The 11376-nt window shown below is 33.4% G+C and overlaps 1 protein-coding gene and 1 long non-coding RNA gene across 3 annotated transcripts in view; both read right to left on the bottom strand.

Moving 5' to 3' along the window:
• Positions 1–11376, bottom strand: part of sog (chordin short gastrulation) — a 73136-nt gene that overhangs the window by 36064 nt on the left and 25696 nt on the right. The gene's annotated exons all lie outside the window — the stretch shown is intronic.
• Positions 4219–5883, bottom strand: LOC147656911 (uncharacterized). Its single transcript, XR_015293509.1, has 2 exons — positions 5116–5883; positions 4219–4733 (listed from the first exon to the last, which is right to left on the bottom strand). It is a non-coding gene; the product is annotated as an uncharacterized LOC147656911 (long non-coding RNA).

An 11376-nucleotide genomic window follows, 5' to 3' on the forward strand; every position in this document is an offset into this window, starting at 1 on the left:
CTCTGCTCGACCATATTCAGACAACTTTAGTCACGTATCGTAAAACTCTACAAGAATGTCAGTTGTCACGTGTCCGAAACGTAACGTTTGAATCAAACGCAATGCTATATGTGTATAGATATATACACATATTTGATAATATTTGTCCGAATCATTTCCATAATATTTTGAATTTGAATGAATAAAAAACTAATTTTAAAGATCAATTTACAAGTCTCAACAAGTCTCTATCGAGTTGGAATCGAAAATTATTACAGTAGTGTTTATATATATATACACGAGTGGTTAAGTTAGGTTAGCTTCGGATCTTATCGCTATTCTTTCATCAAATCACTCACCTCTGAATATATTAAACGTTAGAAGAGAAGATATCAAATGTTAAGGCCAAGGTTATAGTCGTCTTTTTAACTTTCGTCGTAATATTACGTTATAATTCATAGAAATGAACACACATCGAGAAAGACACGAAAATTGAAAAGAATCTTCAAGAGAACACTATCGAAACATTGCGCATGCGCTCGTACCAACCTCACATTCTCCTAATAGGCATCTTTTCTTTTTCTGTCTTATTTTCTCGAAATCCATAAAATACATTGCACGAAATAATGTCAATAGAAAGTTTTATACAACTTAACATCAAATTTTAAACTTTTTAAAAATCAAATATCTATAATTACACTCAATGATCTTTATTATTTCTGTAATAATTGTTTTTACAGAAATACGAAACTATCTTGTTTGTTTCCAATCCCGATAAAAATAAAAGATTTAATGGAGATGCATAGATACATTATTTGGCCGAACTTATAAATATACCATATAAGTCGAAATTCACGTGACGACGTGAATAGGCGTAGAGTCATAGGCGTCGAATCTTGCTAAACGTTTAATCTATTATTATAAGGATGAGAATAGGACACCGTATGGCAGAGTGGACGACACAGTGCATAGAACATCGGTGCTAATTTGGTTCATATACCAACGTTTCATACACCGTTAATTCTGCTACTCTATGTATGAAACCTTGCACGTTTTATCTCAAACAGATCAACCAGCTAATATTTCGGAAATGCCAAACGCATCATTGAACCAATCAGAAATTCAATAACCCGATTCATGATGGCGTTCAGCTTTTTCCTTGTAATAGCGCTTTTGTGCTATTATCTCTATTCGTGCTTGACACGTAACAAAATTAAGAATGCTAGCGGAGAACTGAGAGAGCGTTCATGCGAATTACTCGGGCATTTGCATAAATGGATTAGCATAAATTAAACCGAATGGAAAAGCGTCGAGGCTGCGTTCGTAAATTGGTTGCAATTTGCATAAACGGAGAGAAGGCATCTCGCGTAATGCGTTCCTCTTTCCTTCATCGGTTCGCAGAAAGATCATACGAAACACGACGAAAGTTGACAACAAGTTTGAAAAAAGGTTTAAAAAAAAAAAAAAAACCGAGAAGCCACTCGAACAGTGTACATACTGTTACGACGACAACCAGGGCCAATCCTGAAAGCGACGACGTAATACAGCGTTTGGGCAAGACACGTAACGACGACAGGCGTCCTCAAACGAGTGTCAGCCGTTTCAAGCATCACAAAAACAAGAGAAGACGATCGCTGGCGACACCTCTAACCGACGTCGTGTTTAAGATACGAAGCTCGTGTAAATTCACTTCCACTTCAATGAAGGGGGCATGAACGGTTGCTATCGTTCGTTAATATAAATATTGACTTAGGGATAAGGCAAGGATACACAGAAAACATTTGTTGCATTATTATCAACGCAACGAGTTAGAATTTTCGATTAACTCCGATACGATCTTTGATATACTTTTGATTTCTCTTTAGAGTTTAATTTTAGATAAATAAATAATTTAAATAATTTTTAAGGAAAATTGTACGATCAAATTATCAATATTTATTAGTAATATTATATATTATAAATTTGAACGCGAGTAAGATTAAAATTTGAAGCTCGAGCACCACTCGTGGACGATTCATTCCTTCTACGTTTAACTTTCCGCGAATCTCATCGAGAATTCTAGGAACACGGTTTCTGCCACTATTCTAAGCAACGTAGGTCGGTCTAGGATAACGCTGAATACGTGGCGCTTCTAAGCCGGGATGAGTTCGATGAACCGCGATGAATCCTCACCAGGGTTCGTTTAGGAAAAGTACGACAGAATAGACCACTGTTAATCCTAAAATATCCAAGCCGTTGGCGTTGACTAGTCAGTCCGGATGTCAGAGAATCGGACACGTTAACTCATCTTGCTTTTGATCCCATAAACTGTTTCTACACGCAAAACGTTAAAATCCGACTGATAAATCTATCTTAAACACATTGTAAAAAAGTTGTTCTAAATTCTCGACGAGAGAGTGTACACGTTTATTTTTAAAAAAGTAATTCTTTAATTCCCACTGCTATTAAATAAAATGAAAAATAAACGTACAATAGAATTAAGAAAATTATAGAAAATTTTGCAACGAATCCATACTTATGTTATACGTATATATTATACATATGTATATGTTGAATGTCGGTCTAAATTTATAATTCGTGCTAACTTTACTTTGATTGTTTTTATCCATTAGTTGCAAAATTATTCATAAGTGTATGTGCATACATATATGTGTGTGTGTGTGTGCTCAACACATTTATATAAATCATGGTTATATTTCAACCATCACGTTTGTCTCTATCGCATCGCCCTCTAGCTAGCTTCTGTAGTATCAGTGTCACGAGTGCGTTTTCGCGCATTAAAATAAATAAGATTCTCCACGAGTAACGGATTAAAAAAAAAAAAAAAAAAAAAAGATTACGGAAAAGACACGACGCTGGGTGACTGAACGACAAACACATGTCATTTTCTTCTTTCGCTTTTTTTCATTTTGCTCCATCTCTCTTCCTTTCCATGAATCCCGCGCGCGTTACATTTCCTGTCCCCTCTATTTTGTGATTCGCCATTTATTCCTTCCTCCTTCTCTCTCTCGCACATTCGCTCAAACTCTCGCCCTTTCTTACTCTAACGTACAGTAGACCCTCTTCCTCATCACCATCTCGAGTTTCACATCACCTTTAGCATCGGTATACGGTCTCACGTCACGTGACATTGCCATGCACCGAGTAGAATTGAGGTTATTTTATCTGAACACGGTAACATGTATTTCTCAGCCATGCGATTTCTAATGTTTCGTTGCTATTTTGCACGATTAAATTGGATGAAAATAAAGAGAATTATAAAAAGGAATTAAAAAAAAAAAAAAAAAAGCAAGAATAAGATTATAAATATGGGATACTGGAAAAATAAAAACTGGTATATAAAAATGTTGGTTGAGACTTATTTATCAGGCTCTAAATAATTTAAGATCGCGTCAGATAGGTAAAATAAGATGGAAATAGAACGCAACTAAACGGGAAAATTTCACTCTACGTCTAATATAAATCTCAATTGCTTATTAACTTAAATTAATAATCGATATTTCAATGTTAGTTTCTACTCTCAAAATCGTAAATAAAATGCATCGTTTCGTCTTCTTCGAGTTTCGAAATCGTAACGATGCGAAAAAATAAAAAAAGAACGAAGAAACAAACAGAAAAAGAAAGAAAGAAAAAAGCTCGATAAAAGGAGGCAAAGAGAGACGAGGACGAAGGATGAAGGCGTAAACATGATGGAACTCGTGTGCTATCGGCATCATCCTTATGCAATGTTTTCTGGTGATGCATCGTCTCGCCGAATATAAGGGTGCTATTTACATCTTCCGGTCTGATCCTGCGGACCACTTTCTCATAGGTCGGTTTCTTTGCGCTGCAAGTGGGCAGATACGTAGGCGACGTATACATACATACATACACACACACACACACCACTCGCAACTTCTCTTCTTCGACATGTCGCCTCTCCTCACGTGTCTTGCCGCTATGTTATAAGCCCGCTACGTCGTTGCGGAACCGTACCTGCTCTCTCGACTACAGGTTTCACGTAGGTGTACGCCTACGTACGCCTCGAATATGTATCTCACCGAGCCCTCGATCAGCATTAATATGCAGAGGACTTGAAGTCAAGTACTCCTCGGCCTCGTTCGGTCTGCACGCAATGCCATACGGTTTAATTGTCTGAAAGTTTGCAATTTGGACGTTTTATTGTGAATTATCGATAATTGGAGGAGCTAATATTGAAAGTAAGAAAGGATAATTGAAAATTGTCCTGGCAATTGGAAATTTTACATCATGTTACAATTTTATTAATATTATTTCTATATTAAGTTATGTGCATTATAAACGAATCGTGATTGGTGTTTATGAATTAAATTTAAATTATTATTACTATTTTTGTGCTACGTTAAAAATGTATGTTATAAATGTTCTTTAAAACAACGTGTTTTCATTTCATTTAGAAGTCAACATATTATAAAAATATTAAAAAAATATTTTCGCTAATACCAATTAAAATTAAATAATTATCTTTGCAGATATATTTATTAAATTACATAATGTTACGATTGATCAATTTTTTATTTAGCCACGATGTCCGTTTTTTCGATCACTCATGTGAAAAAAGTTTAAGAAATATTGGGCGAACACGCATGTAGGCGACACGCCTTCGCAACTTTACTTTTCCCGCTTGGGGGCGCGCGCCCTGGCAACGTACTATGAATCCTGATGACGCTGCCCACACATAGCCAACGATGTTTCGATGCTGCCACACGTATTTCGAAAATACTCTCTCTCTCTCTCTGACAATAAAACAAAACGCTTATAATTACATGAATCTTAATAGTGATTTCTTCGGTTGTCGAAGTGAAATATAAATGGTTTAATGGTGATTCGAATTAAAATGAATTATGCAATTCACTAGGATTAGAATACCTACATCGCTAAAATTAGATGTTGGTATGACATTTATAGAATCGGTGATAAAACCGCTTCCTATTGGGATTTGAACTTATAACCTATATACTATATAAGAATGTATATAACCAAGAACACGAATAACTACGTTATAATTTCCATAGAACTTTATATAATTTTATTATTGTATGATGTTATTTAAGATATGATAAATGTTTAAAAAATATTTAATCAATCAAATTTGAATATATATATATATATATGTACCTTTTTTAATTTCTATTTTTGTGAATTCCTTTCCACATACAAAATGTTAACATATAATAATAACTTTTGCTGACATTATTAACTTTTGTATTCGTTTTGATCTCTAAAAATGATGTTCCAAATGTACCCCATGAATATATTAATAGTCTTTATTGCTTATTTTCAAGTAAAAGAAAGTGTACAAGTAAATATATTGCCAGCAGTAAATCTGAGTAAATTAGTAAAATTATTAATTCAAGTAAAGCTATATAAAAAAATAGTTCAATATAGATGATAAAAAGCTAATCCTATCTATTGATAATATTGTATAATAATTAATATAATTAATTTCTGTTTTGATATAAATATATCAGCCAATAAAATCGAAATTTCTAATACTAATATACAATAAAATTTATCAGAACCATATAAAATTTCTTTCGACGTAATTACAGACAAACGTTCTTGTATATAAGTTCTTAAATATAAACGGAACAAGAAACTGCGAAGGAACAGAAATATTCGTAAATCGATCGTAAAAGTTCGAGTTAAATATAATTCCATACGATACAAGAAGAAGAATATTAATGCCGTATTAAGAGTTATGAGAATACAGTGCAGATTTGCAAGGGATGTGCGAGGATATATGTTACTGTCGCTCAACAGACGTAGAAGAAACGACTCTCAACAGTGTAGAGATATGGCACTATTAAACCGCAATATGCGATTCTTCAATAACTTGAAAATAAAAAAAAAATTAGAATAACATACAGATATTTTTCGAATCGTTATATTTATTAATCTTTCATTATTTTTAGAAATATATCATTCTTTCAAAATAAAATCAAATGGATATGAAATAGTATAAGTAGAATAGTTCAATCTTACCATGTATTTTTATTTTAAATCAAAATGGAATTTTATAGTACTATAATGAAAGAATATATATATAATGTACAAACAAATCAATGATTTTTACTTTCCCTTTAAATAAAATATTAGCCATGCAGTGTGTAAACGAACAGTAAATGCAAAATAAAAAAATTATACACGAATTAGACAAGAACAAATTAAATATACCTGAATTTTGAAATCCGAACATGATTAAAAATTCAAAATTCTTAATTCATGAATTGTATTCGAGGCATAATTTTTCAGAATTATTTTAACTAAACTTTTATGTTTGAAAGCGTTCTCGTGTAATTAGTTGTAGAAATTCATAGCATATTATCAAAAATTATTATATTTTAACGAATATAAAAATAGTATCTGTATGTATAAAAATACAGATAATTTTGTTAATAGAAAGCAAAAAATCAGGAAATTGAACGAAGCAAAAAGTATAAAAAAATAAAAAAAATTAGAACAGGAGTTGGAAGAAGAAGAATAAGAAGTAATAGGACGATTGAAGGAAAAATAAAGAAGACGAAGGAAACGCCTAACGTGGAGGAGACTGCCTCCCTCCTCCCTCCTCGCGCTCTTTTGGCCCGTACGCTATCGAGACGGCAACTGCAATGTCGAGTGCCGAGTGCTATATTTAGGTGGCCCTGAGTGTGCAAAAATCACCCTACAAAAATCTGGATCAAGGGGCCATTCACCAACTACGCCAAGCATTACGTGGTGTCTGCCGCTGGTAGATACCCTAGAACACGCCAAGGCACGTCTTCGACAAATGTTCAATTCAACGTTACTATCGTCATCATCATTATCATCATCATCTTCGTCATATACGTGATGCATACCAGAATATTGCTTGCTCGATCATATACATATATACTTATGTTTGGATAGATATAATAAAAATCGAATCAAATTGTACCCGGTAGCCGTTTGTCGTTCTCTTCAGCGCTCAACACTTATATTAAAACGCACTTTTGCATGCTCGTTAGCACTGACTATGCAAGTTTTCGCTCGTATTCAGAGCGATCTGATTCGATGCACGAGCGTGGGATGGTTGATTGTCAATTTGCATGATAGTGGGTGTGGCTGGCATTAGATTTTGTATTTATTTTTATAATCACTTCTCCCTCACTCCATCATGCGATTGAATTTGTAAGAGATTTTAGACGAAAGTAGGTCACGCTAGAATATTTTCGATTTGTTCGTTAGTGAATCAAAATATAGTTTATATATATATATCATTTATAAATTTATAATAGATTATAATTGAATTTCGCATGACTGCTGGCGCCAGAAACCTATTAGAGATTGAATAATGCGATAAATCAACAGGAGGTTAGTTTCTTATTGTTATTATCAGCATCGACTATTGCTGATTGAAAGCTCGTCGATAAAAAATTTTAATACGATATTCCAACGCAACGTAGCAACATAGTTGTCCGAAAATGGTTAAAACAGTTCTCTACAGACAGAAAAGAAAGGACAGGTTCGTTGTTACACTTCCTTACACGTGTAATTATGACCATATTTGTCGTCACAACCACAAGATCTGTACTACTTATCTGTTCACCGATCACACTAACTCGTTTTGTCCTTTCACCTTCCCCTCTCCGATCCCCAGACTGTCAATTTTTCCTCGAGTCTCCACCCTTTTTCCCCCCCATATATTTATTTCCATCCCAGTTCAATCTCCTTCCACAGATTTTTCTATTTCTTTCCTCTCAATTTCACCATTTCTCTTTCTCTACATCTGTATTAACTGTTTCTCGATGACGCATTGACACTTTAAACTTATCTTCTTACTTTTTCTTTAATAGAAATACGAATACGATAGAATTTTCGAATGTATTGTCACACAAGTCAAGCGTGATCCTGTTATATTTTCCATAAAGTAATTTATCGTATCGATTTTCAATAACTATTCTAACGAAATTAAGGATTCCGAGGATGCGATATCTTATATGGTATCGTATATACACGTTCACTCACCACTACATAGTCACGAAGAGAAATCGAGCGAAACATATCTACAGAGAATCGATGCGCGCGCAGCCACAGCATTCTGCTCCTTGCGTGCTTTCAGAATTTCTCGTATTCGGATATCTCAATTCCAGCGAACGTTTCTAATATCATAGAAATGAATTCTTCTTAATATTTACGAATCTAAATATTGTATCAATTTGATATATTTATAAAAATTATTGAACAATTTTTTAAAATTTGTGAATTCAATTTCTGCGAAATTCTTTTGATACGTATACATTAATAATATTAAATAAATAAATACGGATATTAGGCAAATTTATAGAAAATTTATATTTTATTCTATTTCATTAATTTATTAACTAAATATTTGTTATTCATTTGAAATATAAACGAACCACCTTACCCATTGCGCCTACGCATTACATTACCACCACCCATGAATCACATTGATTCCATATATTTGCACGCACACATCTTCGCCAACGTTAACATACGATATAATATCTAGTGCTCGTCGCATATATCGACGCTGTCGTTTTCGTCCTCGTTCGAAGAAGTTTTAAATTTATTTTTACTTTTCTCTGACTTCCTTGAAAACTTTGCACTGAAAATATTTTTAGTGGAGAGAAAAAAAAAAAAAAAAAGAATTTCTTGAAACTAAGCTATCGTCGTTCTCGTCATCGTGATCATCGAAAGGGTGAAAAGAAAGATAGCTTCTGCTTTCACAATATGAACACGAGTGCACAGTATTTTTATATTTATTTTTAGGTAGCATATAAACTCTTCGAACCGTATAAAATATACTTTATAACTTGAGATATAAGTTTACTGAATCTGTGCTATGCTTTCAATTTTTGATAACACAGTTTTCTATAATTAAAAAATTATAGATAAATTAAAATATATACAAAATTCAAAATCAAGAAATTCTAATTAATTCGCTACTTAAGCTTTTTTTTAAAAAAAAAATCCTATTATATTAATAAATATATTATATTTGAAATATATTTTTCGTAATATCGCAACGTGAAAAGATTCTGAAAAAAAAAAAAAAATAAATATAAAAATTATCTCGAAATAAACGTTAAACATATTTCGTTTATTAAGAATTTATATCGCGATAATAAGATGGACCAAATGTATAGGCCATGGTGTGTAATATCATACGTGCGAATAATGCGTGCCAAATGGGAGGCACCACGTAACTCGACGATGCACGAACAGAAACAGTCTCGTAAAAAATACGACGACGCGGTAAGAAAGCGTTGAAACCATTCGTCAAGGGTCTCTTACGTTTCGCCGAAAACTTACGTTGGGTGTCTCTCACGACGAGAATGCACACCGCGTAATGTTTTTAAGAGTGGAGGATGGTAGGAAAAAAACTGGGGGAAACGAAACGACCGCGAGAGGGCGACAAAAAACAACGATAATGTCGCTCGCGTAATTTACCGTTTCGCTGGCAACAGTTCCGTGGAACGAAGGAAAACGTGATAGAAAACGATGGTGTATCGGAATGGTGAACCAGAGAAAACCACGAATGCTCTTAAAGAGTGTAAAGAGCACTCGAAGATAGGAAGAGATAGAAGTGAGAAGGAAAGAAGAGAAGGAAGGAGGAAGAGTAAAGGAGCCACGAGCAGCAAGAAGATGCGTTTGAAGAGCAAACGGCCGAAACAGGAAGAGGAAGGGGGTGCGGGTGTTGAGGAGAGTTCTTCGGTGTGCTACCACACTCAGAATGGAGTCGAGTGCCAGAGAGTCGGTTGTCCGTGTATTTCAGGCGGCACGGGCCACTGCACTACCCCTACCACTTGTCGTACGTGCTATGTATATCGCACCTTTCATATAATGCACGCACCCGGAGACATGTTTGTAGGACCCAATGGATAAATGCTGTGGCTTCTAGGCGCCGACACTCTGTTCTGGAATACTCGGCAGACACTAACGTATGTCCACGGAATTCGCTTTAGAGCTTGCTATAGAGTAGAAGAAGAAAAAGGATAAAGTAGGGGAGAACAGAACGAATGCCATGCTACATCGTGGAACTATTTCCAGCGGTCGGCCGATCATTATAAACGATAAGATTTGGAGAATGCGGCGGCGCAGGAAAAAAGTTCAGAATTTTTTTTGACTGAGCCTTTTTTTTAGGATGCTATTTCGTTATGATATAAATGTAAAATTTTATGGAATATTCTTGAATAAAAATGAGTAATAGTTTAATAGACATTAAATTTCTGATTATTTCTGATTTCATTCTTGTTCAACGACGAATTCTATTAAACCGTTAACACATCTTATACACACTTCGTATACACAAATTATATGTATGTCAATTGTTAGTAGTTATTCCTATTATCCCTTTCAATGGATGCAATATTATGGTTACATTTCCGAAATGCTTATACTGGTTGGCTGATTTAAAAATTATTTTATTTTATAATTCATACGACTTCATATATACTTCTTATAGTAATTTATATTATATACGAATCAAAAAAGGAACATTAACTTTTTTCTTAAGAATATATAATTTGTGACTGACAAGAAATTCTCTGGAAGAAATGCAGTTTTGATTGAATTTGATTTGAATTCAATACATTCATAAAAATAATGTATCGTAATCAAAAATGTTATATAAGATGTACTATATATCGATGAGCAAAGAAAACTTTGCTCCTGTATTGTCTCGCGGAATATCTTTTCAATCATAAAATATAAAAATAATTAAAAAATATTATATTACGTTTAATATTATATTTCGCAATAAAACAAACTAAATATAATTAGAATTATGTAAAATAAAATACGTACATAAAATTATATATAATAAAACAATTTTCAAATGAACATATTCACATGAAACTGGAATATGTGCAATTTATAAAATGAATAACGAATGTTAATAACGAATAACAAAGAATTTATAAACTGATTACATATAATATATAGAAAACTGATTATAATGAATGAAAATAATTTTTGGATTAACAGATATTATAAATGTTTCAAATATGACTCGTTTTATAAATGCCAATTGCGCTTAAAATTGAGCGATTCAATTAATGGAGAGAACAAAAACAAGGTCTAAGGAAGAAAAAGCTAACCGGACAGCGGAAGGAATAAATAGCACGGCGAAGAGTACAAAACGAAACAACAGAAAGGCCTGCCAGATGTACAAATCAAACGTGCGATCGAGAATTCTTCGTGATTTCTTGCAAACATGAATCCTGTTTCATGAATTACTCGAAAATTACTCAGTCAATTGATATATTAATGCTTGTTTCATCAATTGGCATTCTAATATAAAAGTTATTACTATTACTTATTAAATTATCCCATTAAATACTAACAATGAACTGTAATTGATTTTTAATAAATTTAGTAAAAGTATGCTTTTACTAA

Source organism: Apis florea, unplaced genomic scaffold, assembly GCF_048593485.1.
Source record: "Apis florea isolate Af1SG1 unplaced genomic scaffold, ASM4859348v1 contig_3493_pilon, whole genome shotgun sequence".
NCBI classification, from domain to species: Eukaryota; Metazoa; Arthropoda; class Insecta; order Hymenoptera; family Apidae; genus Apis; species Apis florea.